The sequence below is a fragment of the Bufo gargarizans genome, chromosome 4, assembly GCF_014858855.1.
Source record: "Bufo gargarizans isolate SCDJY-AF-19 chromosome 4, ASM1485885v1, whole genome shotgun sequence".
Taxonomy (NCBI): domain Eukaryota; kingdom Metazoa; phylum Chordata; class Amphibia; order Anura; family Bufonidae; genus Bufo; species Bufo gargarizans.
Genome location: NC_058083.1, coordinates 520,039,615 through 520,055,394, shown reverse-complemented (window position 1 = coordinate 520,055,394; position 15,780 = coordinate 520,039,615). Strand labels below are relative to the sequence as shown.

Genomic DNA, 15,780 nt, shown 5'->3' with positions numbered 1-15,780 from the left:
CTTTAGAATTTCGTCAAATAATTTTGACTGGGAAGGGTCAAATACTAGGCGATTTTTGAATTCTTTAGATATTTCTAGTCTTTTCTCTGGTTCGGACCATTCCTCTAGTACCAGGTCTCTAATATTTTCATTTATGGGGAATACTCTGGCCCCTTTTACTCGCAGCCCCCCCCCCCCCCGAACATTTCATTCTGGATTAAATAGGACCTGGGGGCCTCCTCAATCCCCATGGTGGCACAGACCGCTTTTAGCAGGTCATTCATCTCATCCGACGAGAAGTAAAATTTTCTATCGCCCTCCGAAATTTCTCCTTTGGAAAGGGAGACATCTCCTTCCCAAGTTTTGGAGGAGGAAGCCTCATCCTCCATGTAATCCGAATCGGAAAAGGAGGGAGCTTTTACTCTTGGGCTTTTAGGGGGTTGAGGATGGGGAAGGTCAGATACCCCGGACCTGGCGGCTCTCAGCTCCTCCTGTACCACTGAACGGATGCTTTCTGTAAGCGAGGGCTGTTCCTGGCGGATTATTTCCAAGATGCAGTCCTTGCATAAATTTTTTAGCATATCCCTCAGGTAAATTTTTTGAGCAAGTTAAGAAACGTGGAGGCTTTTAAAAAAAATTCTGTGCCTCTTTTACCTGGGAATATGGAAAAAAGAATGGAGGAGAGCCGACAGAGAAATACATCAAGAATGTAGTAAGTTAATAAAAAATGGGGGTCCCACCAGGGGAACTTACAAAGGGCAAAAATGGGGGCATCGAGTTCCATAGAACCCTGTAGCTCAGGACCAGACATGCTGGCGGTGCCAGTGGAAACTGGTACTTAAACCTCAGATCAGCGTCGGCCATGGCTTGCCCGCTTTTATCTGCTTTCCGTCCCAGAGATCTTCTGGGTTGGGTCACATGACCAGAACCCGGAAGTGACTGCAATTGTCCTCAACGTCAGCGTGCGTGCACGCTGGCCGCTACACTGCCTGCCCCACCATGTGAGAGGAGGAACCATGCGGCACGGGGGCTCCAGATAGACCGGAACGAGTCCTCCCGATATCCCCAGCCAAGCATAAGCACGCGGCTGCCGGCGGACTGGGGAGCTCCCGTCTGGAGCTAAGGTAATACCAGGAGACCGTCCTCGGAACCTCCTGGAGATGAGAAATAACAAAAAAGGATAATTTCCTCTTCATCTCCCTGGCGCGCAGGGAGACTCTTCTCAGCCCCTGGCCTCAGTAGGGACAGGAACACTTTAGAGTGGTGGTGGGAGGGGGCAATTTAACCTCTTCTCTGTTCCTGACCTTACATTAACCTCTTCTCTGTTCCTGACCTTACATGGTGAAAAAATGAATCCAGCCAGCAAAGGAAGCAATATGGATAATAACAATACGTTAGTAATTGCCCTGTATTAGCTTTCTCTACATGATAAATGCCACTTACTGAAGTCAGAGGACGCCTTTAACGTATACATAAAAAATTTTTTTACCAGGCTCTGCAGGATAAAAAAAAAGCATGGCATGCTGCCCTTTTGTATCCTTTTCCCCTCTCCCAAATGTATACATCTCAAACAGATGGAAAAACGTGTTGTGAACCCACACTCATCTGTCTGTGAAAAGGTGCTGATCAATCATCATGCAGTGTAAAGAATGATTCTGTATGTGATGGCATTAGTGATCACTCATTCCCATACTGTGGAGGCGACCGCGGCATGCAAATAAAGTGGTCTCCTCTGCTGACGTGCTCAAATAAGCAGTGTAAAATTAAGGCCCAGTTCACACTTCAGCGGTCAGTTATATCCATCAGTTATTGTGAGCCAAAAACACAGAAACAGAACAGTGTCTTTGAAGGTTCCAGTCCTGATTTTGGCTCAATCGTTGTAGGTAGGTTTAACGCCTCACTCACATTTCTTGCATGTAGGGTTGTCACGATACCAAAATTTTGATTCAATTTCAATACCATAAAAAAGAATTGTGATTAGGGTTGCACAGGGTATTAAATTATCAATACCGGGATTTGCCATTTCCTGATACTAGGCTGCGCAGTGCAGTGCTCCCAGCGCGCCATGTTCTCTTCAGCAGCAGTGGAGGAGTCCCTCCCCTGTGCCGCTGCTACCAATGAGGGGAGGGGCTGTGGCCACTGCGCCACCAATGAAGAGAACTTACCTTTTAATACAAATAGAGGCGGCGGGTGCTGGCGTCACAATCACATACCTGGCATCTGTGACAGGGTGCTGCGATCCGGAGGGGTTAATTGGATCACAGCGCCTTGTCATAGAGGTCGGGTGCCGGGTATGTGATTCTGCCACCTACAATTGTGTTCAAAATTATTCAACCCCCAATGCTGTAAAGGGTTTTAGGGAATTTAGTATACATTTGTAATTGTGTTCAGAATGAAATCTTACAAGGACTTTTTAAAGAACCAAATGCAACTAAAATGACATCAATTGTTTATGTAATACAGTATTAAATTTTTTTTGTGATTTCTTCATTGACACAATTATTCAACCCCTTAGACTACCACTCTTAAGAACAGAGGTTCATTCAAGTGTTTTCGATCAGGTATTGAAAACACCTGTGGATGTCAAGGATCAGCAATCAAGCATAATAAGCACCAATTAGGCAGATTTAAAAGGACTGTGATACTCAGCTCCTTCTAGACATTTACTGGTGTGTTTACAAACATGGTGAAGTCAAGAGAATGGTCCAGGAAGACAAAAGAAGAGGTGATTTCTCTTCACAGGAAGGGCAATGGCTATAAGAAGATTGCAAAGATGTTAAACATACCAAGAGACACCATAGGAAGCATCATTCGCAAATTCAATTCAAAGGGCACTGTTGAAACGCTACCTGGACGTGGCAGAAAGAAGATGCTGACTTCGACTGCTGTGCGCTACCTGAAGCGCAAAGTGGAGAAAAGTCCCTGTGTGACTGCTGAGGAACTGAAAAAAGATTTGTCAGATGTGGGTACTGAAGTTTCAGCTCAGACAATAAGGCGCACACTGCGTAATGAAGGCCTCCATGCCAGAACTCCCAGGCGCACCCCCTTGCTGTCTCCAAAGAATAAGAGTTGACTGCAGTATGCCAAAAGTCATGTGGACAAACCACAAAAGTTTTGGGATAGTGTTCTGTGGACTGATTAAACAAAATTAGAACTGTCTGGGCCCATGGATCAACGCTATGTTTGGAGGAGGAAGAACAAGGCCTATGAAGAAAAGAACACCTTGCCTACTGTGAAGCATGGTGGGGGGGGGGGGGGGGGGGTCAATCATGCTTTGGGGCTGTTTTGCTTCTACAGGTACAGGGAAGCTTCAGCGTGTGCAAGGTACCATGAATTCTTTTCAGTACCAGGAGATGATATTGGATGAAAATGTGATGCAGTCCATCACAAACCTGAGGCTTGGGAGACGTTGGACCTTTCAACAGGACAATGATCCCAAGCAGACCTCCAAGTCCACTAGAGCATGGTTGCAGATTAAAGGCTGGAATATTTTGAAGAGGCCATCGCAGTCACCAGACTTAAATCCGATTGAGAACCTCTGGTGGGACTTAAAGAAAGCAGTTGCAGCGCGCAAGCCTAAGAATGTGACTGAACTGGAGGCTTTTGCCCATGAAGAATGGGCGAAGATACCCGTAGATCGCTGCAAGACACTTGTGTCAAGCTATGCTTCACGTTTAAAAGCGGTTATAACTGGAAAAGGATGTTGTACTAAGTACTAAGATTCAATGTCACTTGGGGGTTGAATAAAACTGATAATGATGCGAGCACAGAAAATACATTTGTGGTAATTTCGTTATAAATGTTAAGTTATATTTGTCTGACTTACAAGAGCCTCTTTGATTTAATTGTAAAAGATGACTGAAATGATCAAAATCAATGTCAAACTGGCCAAAACACTCAATTTCAGTGGGGGTTGAATAATTTTGAACACAACTGTACATTTGTATTAAAGGGGGTTCTGCACTTTCAATTAACTGATGATCTATCCTCTGGATAGATCATCAGCTTCTGATCGGCCGGGGTCCGACACCCGGGACCCCCGCCGATCAGCTGTTTGAGAAGGCAGCGGCGCTCCAGCAGCGCCGCGGCCTTCTCACTGTTTACCGCCGGGCCGCCCGCCCACTGACGTCACGACTTGTATCAACTAGAGTGGGCGCGGCTAAGCTCTGTTCACTTGAATGGAGCTTAGCCGCGCCCACTCTAGTTGATACAAGTCGTGACGTCAGTGGGCGGGCGGCCCGGCGGTAAACAGTGAGAAGGCCGCGCCGCTGCCTTCTCAAACAGCTGATCGGTGGGGGTCCCGGGTGTCGGACCCCCGCCGATCAGAAGCTGATCTATCCAGAGGATAGATCATCAGTTAATTGAAAGTGCAGAACCCCTTTAAAAGGTAAGTTTTCTTCATTGGTGGCGCAGTGTCCCCTCTCCTCCATTGGTAGCAGCCACGGGGCGGGGGTATGGACTACCTCCTTCTCCACTGTGCTGCTGAAGAGAATCCATCTTTCTATCAAACACAGATGGATTTTGCAGATCCAAACTAGAAAGAAAAAAAATTGAACATGCACTATTTTTTTATCGGGGCAACGGAACGGCCATACTGATGCGGACAGCACTGAAATGAATGGGTCCGCATCCTATCCGCTAAAAAATGCAACTGACACTGAAACAAACATTTGTGTGCATGTAGCCCAAGTCTGAGGTGGGGTTTTTGCAGGGATTTCAGCTCGGACACTTGCTTCAGACTGGAGGGTAAATTCACTTGCAGCAGATTTGTGACAGTAATGTCAACGACTAATCCATTTGTCTGAATGAGGCCTGCAGAAACCACTGGACGTATGGAACAGACCTGTAGTCACAAAATTCTCTGCAACAATACCTTTAAAGGGGTTTTCCCATGACAAACACTTAACCGCTATCCACAGAAAGGGGATAAGTGTCTGGATAGGCATGGGGTCTGACCACAAGAATGGGGGGCATCGAGGCCCCGTTGGAATGAAGTGGTGGGCAGGCATGCTCACTACTGCTCCACGTTGCTCTCTCTGACTGTCCCATGGGGGTGAATGTAGCTGCAGCGCACATGAATCACGGCCGCTCCATTCAGCCAGGGGAATGGGCCTAGTCATAAATTATGCGCATCCTCTGCCAGTCCCTGCGGCTAGAGGAAATCTACTCCGGCCCGACTGTAGCAGACGTCAATCGTCACTTAGGCCAATAAAGTCGTGTAAATAATAGTGAATGAGTCGTCAAACTTGTCCAGCTGTTGCAAAACTACAACTCCCAGCATGCCCTGAGTTGTAGTTTTGCAACACCTCAAGGGCCATAAGTTTGAAATCCCTGCATTAGGCAAAAAAAAAATTATAATAATAATTGCTGTCATGTTGCAGGTGAGATGCAATCGCACAGGACTTAGGCCTCATTCACATTTCAGATTTCCACTGACACGTGCTGTCCACGTTTTCTGCAGACCACACGTAGCCATTGATTTTAATGTGTCTGTTCACATATGGGTATATTTTTACTTACTGTGGTCAGTGAACACAATCAAAAAAGAAAAAATGTAGCAGCACTACAAAAATGAGGATTGTTCCTTACTGTGGTGGTGCTTGCTGTGTCAGAAGCCAGTCTTGTGCTTCCCCAAATCCAGATGCAATTGTAATAGAAAACTGCAGCACTCTCCAGCCTTGATCTTTCCAAACTTTATTTCACCAATACAAATGCGACGTTTTGATCTGTGTGATCTTTCTCAATTACAATTGCATCTGAACACAATCAAAGAGACCTGCACTACTTTGGTCCGTGATGCGAACCGAACACGCCCACTGAAGTCTAAGGGTCCGTGAAAATCACTGACACAACAGATGGTATCTGGATATTACATTTCAGCTGAGCAGTGTTCGTGGATTATGGATGAGACACAGACACACGAACCAAACACCGATCCTTGACAGATGAAAAACAGATGGATTTTTTTCACGGACACACAAATGTGAACAAGGCTTTAGGCTGCGCTCACATCACGTTTTTGTCTCATGTTTAATGTATATGTTAAACAGATGCCTTACAATGGAATCCATCACCACTGTAAAGAACCTCCAAAACAAGCCACGTACCCGTTTAATGTATACACCTTCCTGCCAGACTCTGCAGGAGGGGAAAGTATTGTACGATCTTTTTTACATGATGTATGTTAAATGTGAGACACGCTGTGAACCGCCCCCGACACTGATCGCTCTGCTGTAATGTAGTCGTCCGCAGCACCGCAACCACTTTCACAGTCATTACCTGCAACGTGACAGGTGTGAAAGACGACTTATTCATATACAAACCGGCTCCCAAGTCCCCCGTGGGCAGGCGGTGCCCAAGCCGGCTGCTCTTCCCCGATGTCTGCTTCTCCCCACCCCAAACCTGCCAAGCACCTCCAAATATTAAGCAGGCGCCCCCTGCTGCTCTCCTGGCGCCTGTGCACTACAAACCATTTTGGAGGCCATCACATCAGGGACATGCTCTGAGACACATCAGGGACATGCTCTGTGCAGGCACCTGCACGCATTTAGGAGACACATTAGGGCCTGTTCACAGGCGGCATTTTGGTACGGACACCAGCACTACCAATGTAGTTTCTGCCTCCTGTTCACCTAATGGGAGGCAGTGCTGAAGATGGGGAGGGGCTTTTAAAGGCCGTGGTGAGAACAGACATCCCTTCTTCAGGACGGCCTCCCACTGAAATGAATTGGGTCCTTATTGTAACATCATGGTAAAAAGCGGAGGAGGCTAGAGCTAGGGCACTATGACCAGGACCACCCAGCTGGACACTTGATAGAAGTTTTGCTAATTAATAGGGAGTACAGCTACACTAGTGTGAGGGGAAAGTGGGTGACATTCCATGTAATGCATTTAAAGAGGACCTGTCATCTGGATATCTATAATCTAATTATCCTACCATATAGTGCGGCCCCCACTGATGTCTTTGCAAATTTTTATATTTTTGTCTAAATAATCCCCCATTTGTCCGCTGTGATCACGTATCTTTTGGTGCCTCATATGCTATTCCCGCAAAAACTTGAGCTCCTTCTCCCTGGCTATGAAAAAAAAAAAAAAAAATAATAATTGCTAAGACATCAGCGGGGGTCGCACTATACGGTAGGATAATAATTAGATTATAGATATCCAGGTGACAGGTCCTCTTTAAATGGGGTCGCAATGCAACATGCTGCTACTCCGACAGCCGCAAAAAATTCTGATTTGGAGTTTTTGGGACTGTCCCGTTGCCGTAAATCACATTGCGACATTTACATGGCTTTCTTGTTGGCGTTTAGTCCCAGCTTAAGGATACACGACATGTGTCACTCGACAAAAAGGGTACAACTACACTGCAACATGTTAATGACGGTCAATGGCGTGGCCCTGAGAGTGTCACATCGCAGTATGACACCAATGACTATGGTGCAACTTTTCTGCGCCAGCCCTAGCCTAAAAGATCATCTCCTGAAGAATCAATGAGCACCCACATGTCACTCAGGTAGGTTGAGAAAGCTTTTACCACGTATTGAGGGTCATTGCTGGCAGTTATCTTAACCGCCTCCGGACCGCCTAACGCAGATGTGCGGTCCGGAGGCGGCAGCCCTGCGCACGACGACGCATATACGCGTCATCTCGCAAGGGCCGGGATTTCCTGTGAACGCGCGCACACAGGCGCGCGCGCTCACAGGAACGGAAGGTAAGCGAGTGGATCTCCAGCCTGCCAGCGGCGATCGCTCGCTGGCAGGCTGGAGATCTGATTTTTTTTAACCCCTAACAGGTATATTAGACGCTGTTTTGATAACAGCGTCTAATATACCTGCTACCTGGTCCTCTGGTGGTCCCTTTTGTTAGGATCGACCACCAGAGGACACAGGCAGCTCAGTACAGTCGCACCAAACACCACACTACACCCCCCCCCCGTCACTTATTAACCCCTTATAAACCCCTGATCACCCCATATAAACTCCCTGGTCACCCCCCTGTCATTGGTCACCCCCCTGTCATGCTCCGTTCAGACGTCCGTATGATTTTTACGGATCCACGGATACATGGATCGGATCCGCAAAACACATGCGGACGTCTGAATGGAGCCTTACAGGGGGGTGATCAATGACAGGCGGGTGATCACCCATATACACTCCCTGATCACCCCCTTTCATTGATCACCCCCCTGTAAGGCTCCATTCAGACGTCCGCATGTGTTTTGCGGATCCGATCCATGTATCCATGGATCCGTAAAAATCATACGGACGTCTGAATGGAGCCTTACAGGGGGGTGATCAATGATAGGGGGGGTGATCACCCATATACACTCCCTGATCACCCCCTGTCATTGATCACCCCCCTGTAAGGCTCCATTCAGACGTCCGTATGATTTTTACGGATACATGGATCGGATCCGCAAAACACATGCGGACGTCTGAATGGAGCCTTACAGGGGGGTGATCAATGATAGGGGGGGTGATCACCCATATACACTCCCTGATCACCCCCTGTCATTGATCACCCCCCTGTCATTGATCCGTAAAAATCATACGGACGTCTGAATGGAGCCTTACAGGGGGGGGGGGGGGTGATCAATGACAGGGGGATGATCACCCTGATCACCCCCTGTAAGGCTCCATTCAGACGTCCGCATGTGTTTTGCGGATCCGATCCATGTATCAGTGGATTCGTAAAAATCATACGGACGTCTGAATGGAGCCTTACCAGGGGGGTGATCACCCTGATCACCCCCTGTCATTGATCACCCCCCTGTAAGGCTCCATTCAGACGTCCGCATGTGTTTTGCGGATCCGATCCATGTATCCATGGATCCGTAAAAATCATACGGACGTCTGAATGGAGCCTTACAGGGGGGGTGATCAATGACAGGGGGGTGATCAGGGAGTCTATATGGGTGATCACCCCCCCTGTCATTGATCACCCCCCCCCCCCCCCCCCTGTAAGGCTCCATTCAGACATTTTTTTGGCCCAAGTTAGCGGAAATATATATATTTTTTTGTTTGTTTTTTCTTACAAAGTCTCATATTCCACTAACTTGTGTCAAAAAATAAAATCTCACATGAACTCACCATACCCCTCACGGAATCCAAATAAATAAACATTTTTAGACATTTATATTCCAGACTTCTTCTCACGCTTTAGGGCCCCTAAAAAGCCAGGGCAGTATAAATACCCCACATGTGACCCCATTTCGGAAAGAAGACACCCCAAAGGTATTCCGTGAGGGGCATATTGAGTCCATGAAAGATTGAAATTTTTGCCCTAAGTTAGCGGAAAGTGAGACTTTGTGAGAAAAAAAACAAAAAAAAAAAATCAATTTCCGCTAACTTATGCAAAAAATAAAATAAAAATTCTAGGAACTCGCCAGGCCCCTCATTGAATACCTTGGGGTGTCTTCTTTCCAAAGTGGGGTCACATGTGGGGTATTTATACTGCCCTGGCTTTTTAGGGGCCCGAAAGTGTGAGAAGAAGTCTGGGATCCAAATGTCTAAAAATGCCCTCCTAAAAGGAATTTGGGCACCTTTGCGCATCTAGGCTGCAAAAAAGTGTCACACATCTGGTATCGCCGTACTCAGGAGAAGTTGGGCAATGTGTTTTGGGGTGTCATTTTACATATACCCATGCTGGGTGAGAAAAATATCTTGGTCAAATGCCAACTTTGTATAAAAAAATTGGAAAAGTTGTCTTTTGCCAAGATATTTCTCTCACCCAGCATGGGTATATGTAAAATGACACCCCAAAACACATTGCCCAACTTCTCCTGAGTACGGCGATACCAGATGTGTGACACTTTTTTGCAGCCAAGGTGGGCAAAGGGACCCACATTCCAAAGAGCACCTTTCGGATTTCACAGGCCATTTTTAACAGATTTTGATTGCAAGGTACTTCTCACACATATGGGCCCCTAAATTGCCAGGGCAGTATAACTACGCCACAAGTGACCCCATTTTGGAAAGAAGACACCCCAAGGTATTCCGTGAGGGGCACGGCGAGTTCCTCGAATTTTTTATTTTTTGTCACAAGTTAGCGGAAAATGATGATTTTTCATTTTTTTTCTTTTTTCCTTACAAAGTTTCATATTCCACTAACTTGCGACAAAAAATAAAAAATTCTAGGAACTCGCCATGCCCCTCACAGAATACCTTGGGGTGTCTTCTTTCCAAAATGGGGTCACTTGTGGCGTAGTTATACTGCCCTGGCAATTTAGGGGCCCATATGTGTGAGAAGTACCTTGCAATCAAAATCTGTAAAAAATGGCCTGTGAAATCCAAAAGGTGCTCTTTGGAATGTGTGCCCCTTTGCCCACCTTGGCTGCAAAAAAGTGTCACACATCTGGTATCGCCGTACTCAGGAGAAGTTGGGGAATGTGTTTTGGGGTGTCATTTTACATATACCCATGCTGGGTGAGAAAAATATCTTGGTCAAATGCCAACTTTGTATAAAAAAATTGGAAAAGTTGTCTTTTGCCAAGATATTTCTCACCCAGCATTTTTTACACATTTTGATTGCAAAGTACTTCTCACACATTTGGGCCCCTAAATTGCCAGGGCAGTATAACTACCCCACAAGTGACCCCATTTTGGAAAGAAGACACCCCAAGGTATTCCGTGAGGGGCCTGGCGAGTTCCTAGAATTTTTTATTTTTTGTCGCAAGTTAGTGGAATATGAGACTTTGTAAGAAAAAAAATTTTTAAATAAAAATCATCATTTTCCGCTAACTTGTGACAAAAAATAAAAAGTTCTATGAACTCACTATGCCCATCAGCGAATACCTTAGGGTGTCTACTTTCCGAAATGGGGTCATTTGTGGGGTTTTTCTACTGTCTGGACATTGTAGAACCTCAGGAAACATGACAGGTGCTCAGAAAGTCAGAGCTGCTTCAAAAAGCGGAAATTCAAATTTTTGTACCATAGTTTGTAAACGCTATAACTTTTACCCAAACCATTTTTTTTTTTTGCCCAAACATTTTTTTTTTATCAAAGACATGTAGAACAATAAATTTAGCGAAAAATTTATATATGGATGTCGTTTTTTTTTTGCAAAATTTTACAGCTGAAAGTGAAAAATGACTTTTTTGCAAAAAAAATCGCTACATTTCGATTAATAACAAAAAAAGTAAAAATGTCAGCAGCAATGAAATACCACCAAATGAAAGCTCTATTAGTGAGAAGAAAAGGAGGTAAAATTCATTTGGGTGGTAAGTTGCATGACCGAGCGATAAACGGTGAAAGGAGTGTAGTGCAGAAGTGTAAAAAGTGCTCTGGTCATGAAGGGGGTTTTAGCTAGCAGGGCTGAAGTGGTTAACGCTCTGTTCACAGTGGTGTTTTGGCTTTCCGTTTCTGAGATCCGTTTCTGAGATCCGTTTTGGACCTGAATGGATCAGTTTGCATTCTAATGCATTCTGAATGGAAAAGGACCCGCTCAGAAGGCATCAGTTCAGTCTCCGTTACGTTTGGAGACAGACACCAAAACGGATGCGTGTGGTTGCATTATTGTAACAGATCCGTTTTTGCAGATCCATGACTGATACGCCCAAAACGCGAGTCTGAAAGTAGCCTTAATTGAGCTCTGTTCACACCAGGACGCATTCCGTATCCATAGGTTTCTACTGTGCAGATGGCAGAATATGTTTACTTTCAGCAAAATGTCTGACAGGTTTATTGCATGAAGGACTCTAAATCCCACGAGACGCTCCACCACCGAACAACCATCCACAATGGAAACCCACGGCCGACAAATCCACCGCAGAGGTCACTACCTCATGAAAAAACGTAAAACGCACACTGTATCATGTCTGCGGCAACCAAACCTGCATGAAAAACCTCATCTGAACTAAGAGGTCCTTTCACTTCAGCAAGTGGCATGTATCATGCAGAGTAAGGCTAGGTCTACACGACGACATTTGTCGCGTGACATTTTGTTGCACTAATGTCGCGGGACAATTTTTATAATGGCAGTCTATGGTGTCGCACTGCAACATGCGGATGCGGATTTTTCTGCGACTGTCGCAGTGCGACACCATAGACTGCCATTATACAAATTGTCACGTGACATTAGTGTAACAAAATGTTGCGCAACAAATGTCGTCGTGTAGACCTAGCCTAAGGCTACTTTCACACTTGTGTTCGGAGCGGATCCGTCTGGTGTCTGCACAGACGGATACCCTCCTATAATGCAGACATGCGAACATTGTAAGTCTGGACGGATCCGTTTGGCTCCGCACGGCCAGGAAAACGCTGCAAGCAGCGTTCGGGCGTCCACCTGCTGTGCGGAACGGAGGCCAAACTGAGCGGATCCGCATCCACTCAGAATGCATTGGGACTGTGCGGATCCGTTCAGGGCCGCTTGTGAGAGCCTTCAAACGGAACTCACAAGCGGACACCCGAACGCAAGTGTGAAAGTAGCCTAAGTAAATACAAGGCACCTACTAATGTATTGTGAGTGTCCATATTGCCTCCTTTGCTGGCTTCATTTTCCCATCACATTATACACTGCTCGTTTCCATAGTTACGACCACCCTGTAATCCAGCAGTAGTGGTCGTGCCTGCACATTATAGGAAAATGCAGTGGCCTATCCACACTCCTGGCCACCAGAGAAGACTGTACTTTTTCCTATAGTGTGCAAGCACGACCACCACTGATGGATTGCAGGGTGGTCGTAACCATGGAAACGAGCAGTGTATAATGTGATGGAAAAAATTAATCCAGCCAGTAAAGGAAGCAATATGGAGAATCACATATAGTACATTAGGAAGTGCCTCATATTAACTTCCTCTAAGTAATTAATGCAATTTCCTGAAGTGACACAGCCCCTTCAAAGTGGTATTCCGGTAGGTAAAAGTTATCAGATCGGTGGGCGTCTTACCACTGGGACCCCCACCGACCGGTAGAACAGGGACCCCCGTACCCCCTGCAGTGACCGGAGCAGCCGGTTGCACATTCCTATGGGAGTTCCAGAGATAGCGGAGTGCAGCGCTCCCCTATCTCGGAACGCCCATAGAAATGAATGGGCTAAAAAATCTTTTTTTCAGTTGGTCTTTATTAAAAATATTGAGCCGTTCTGTCGCAAAGGGTTAACCGTTTTTCTAGACGTGTGACTGGTACTTTCACTTTGTGCCTCATCTAATAACCCCGATCTGTAATTTGGGGTCATAAAGACTTATCTGAGCCAAGGTAAGGACTGGGCGCTAATCCTGTATATAAGAGATAAGGAGCCGTCAGCCTCGCGGAGCAGAGATAAAAGTCAGATCCTGCTACTAGAGAATCTCGGGGCCGCACAGAGACAGGGGCTCACAATTTGTAACAAAGACCAATTGAAAAAAAAAGATTTTTAACTCACGAGTACAATGCAATTATATATATAAAAAAAAAAAAAAAAAAAAAAAAAAAAAAAAAGGTGTAAATAGCCTTTAATGGGGTACTCCCACATAATTTCATGGCAGAGCCTCCTACACGCGATCGTGTGTATTATGAGGGCTGCAAACCACTGATGAAGAAAATACGGAGACCGTTCCAAAAAGCCATCCACACGCTTTCCGCATTTCTTGTGACCAGATGGAAGAGAACCGGTCCACAACCTTAGCGTCACCGGAAGGTAGGCGGAGTTATGGAAACATCCGAGCGGCCCGCGCTCCGCCGTTCCCGTAATTCCCACAGCATTGAATGCACAAAATCGTGTTTTTTTTTTAAATACGTTTTCCCAAAGAATAACCACACATTTTATTATATGCGTCCTAATGCAAACTCATCCTGCAGAAAGAAAAACTTCATAGGGGTAATAAGAAAAAAAACTATGGAAGCTAAAAAATAAATAAATAAAAAAACTTTGAATTTATTAACTTCGTACAAACAATCGGCAATTCTCCGTTTCCACGCCGCCATTCCTGATCACTTCGGCCAATCGCAGATCACCATCACCAGCTGGGGTCAGGTGACGTGTTGTTGCTATGGGCAACCCACAGGGCTGGGGGGGGGGGGGGGGGAGAATTGACCCATACCTCCCAGGAGCCCATACACTCAGGGTCAGCTACGACTCCCAGCATGCCCCATTCACTTCTACAGGTGTTCTGAGAACAGCTAACCGAGCGTGCATGTTGGGAGTCGTAGTTTTACCACAGCTGATAGGGTGCTGAGCCCTGCTACTGCAAAGCACCTGCAGACGTACGGAAAAAGACGTAAAGTGAGAGTATGGACAGGGTAACGGCCAGAGCGCCCCTTGAAAACAAGTCTCATGATGGAATTAGTTTAATTTTTCCACATAAGGAACAAATACACACCGGGCGCCACAAAGTACCTCACATCAACAACCGACAAGACTACCGGAAGACGGCGCCATGACGGCGAAACTTTCCTCCCTCAGGCTCGGTCCCCGCTCCGCTACTTTACCTCTTTTCGATGGTTTTCTTCCACTAGAAGGTAGAACCGAGAAGCGATAGCCGCCCCTTCTCCGCTACAGCTCGGTGATGACACGACGTCCCGCCCGCTTAACGGTTGCGTCTCCGGAGCCGACCGACTTTGGAAAAGTAACTCTGGGCGCGAAGGGAGCTGATTGGCTGGCGGCAGCCATTTTACGTCTTCCCTTTGGCTGTGATTGGCTGACGGGAGTGGAGAGGAGGCGATGAAGCCACGCCCCCGCCCGTCCGTCTGTTTTGGGTGTTTGTTGAGGGTGAGAAAATGGACGTGCGGGAGGAGGGACGCTCTAACTGACAGACTGGGCACCGGCGCCCGTAAAAGTATCGTGTGCCCTCAATACCGCACCACTTTATGTAAAAAGGCAAAGTTTTCATACATTTATGGGAGGAAAACTTGTTTTTGAAGGCAAAACTATTAAAACGTCGTTATAAAAGTGCAGAAAATCGCAATAAATAGGTTGCAATTATAACTGCATCTATACAATTATACTGTGAGCCCCTCCATTAGTCTCTGTTCACACATTGCGGCAGATTTATGACGAGCAGCGGGGCGTACGCCGGCTTCTGACTGAAGTGCACTGACGTAAGACGTGCCAAAGGCCTCACGCACGCGGCCGTTGTGTGCCCGTATTGCAGCGCGCATACGGCAGGTCCGCAATACACCGGCCTGTGTGCACTCCGCATCACTAATGCGGACCTATTCACTTGAATGGGTCCACAATCACGGAGATGCGGATCAGAACCCCACAGAAGCACCACGGAGACGGAGTGCTTCCGTGTCATTTCCGGACGTGCCTCAACACCGCAAAAAATAAAATAGAACTTGTTCTTTTTTTTATGCGGTGCGGACTGATCACGGATCAGGCCTTAAAAAGGATGTTGCCCGTGCATTGGGGAACGCAAATTGCGGTCCCGAATGGACAGAACGGGCGCACAACGGCCGTGTGCATGAGGCCAAATGAAGAGGCACCTGTTAAATTGGAACACGTTTGCACCATTTCTTTTTTTATTTTTATTAAAATGTGATGTCAGAACGAGGTCGCCCACTTTTCTTGATGCTTTTTGCAAAGTGACGAGAGGCCAGAAAAGTTGCAAATTACAGCACAGATATAGCAAGTGCGACTTTTTCAAGCCAAAAGCGTTCAGGTAGACGTCGGGAACTAAATCTCCAACGAAAAGCAAAAGTCAAGTGTGCACAGAGGCTTAGGCCGCTCTCAGACCAGCGAGCGTCGCGCCCCAGACTCGCAGCACAGCTCCCGTCCTGACCTTCCAGCACTGCCGGGGTCACATAGCATTATATTCATTTATGATGCTATGTAACCCTTAGAGGTCTGGAATGTACTGAATAAGGGCTCACGCACAAAA

General features: G+C 46.5%; 1 protein-coding gene across 2 annotated transcripts in view; it reads right to left on the bottom strand.

The window, feature by feature from the left end:
- LBR (lamin B receptor) overlaps positions 1–14,559 on the bottom strand; it is an 82,683-nt gene extending 68,124 nt beyond the window's left edge. Inside the window, exon 1 of one of the 2 annotated variants that reach the window (XM_044288857.1) lies at positions 14,390–14,559. The gene's annotated coding sequence lies outside the window, so the exon portion shown is untranslated. The remainder of the gene's footprint in view (positions 1–14,389) is intronic. The other variant, XM_044288859.1, reaches the window with a different exon arrangement.
- Positions 14,560–15,780: the final 1,221 nt, after the last annotated feature.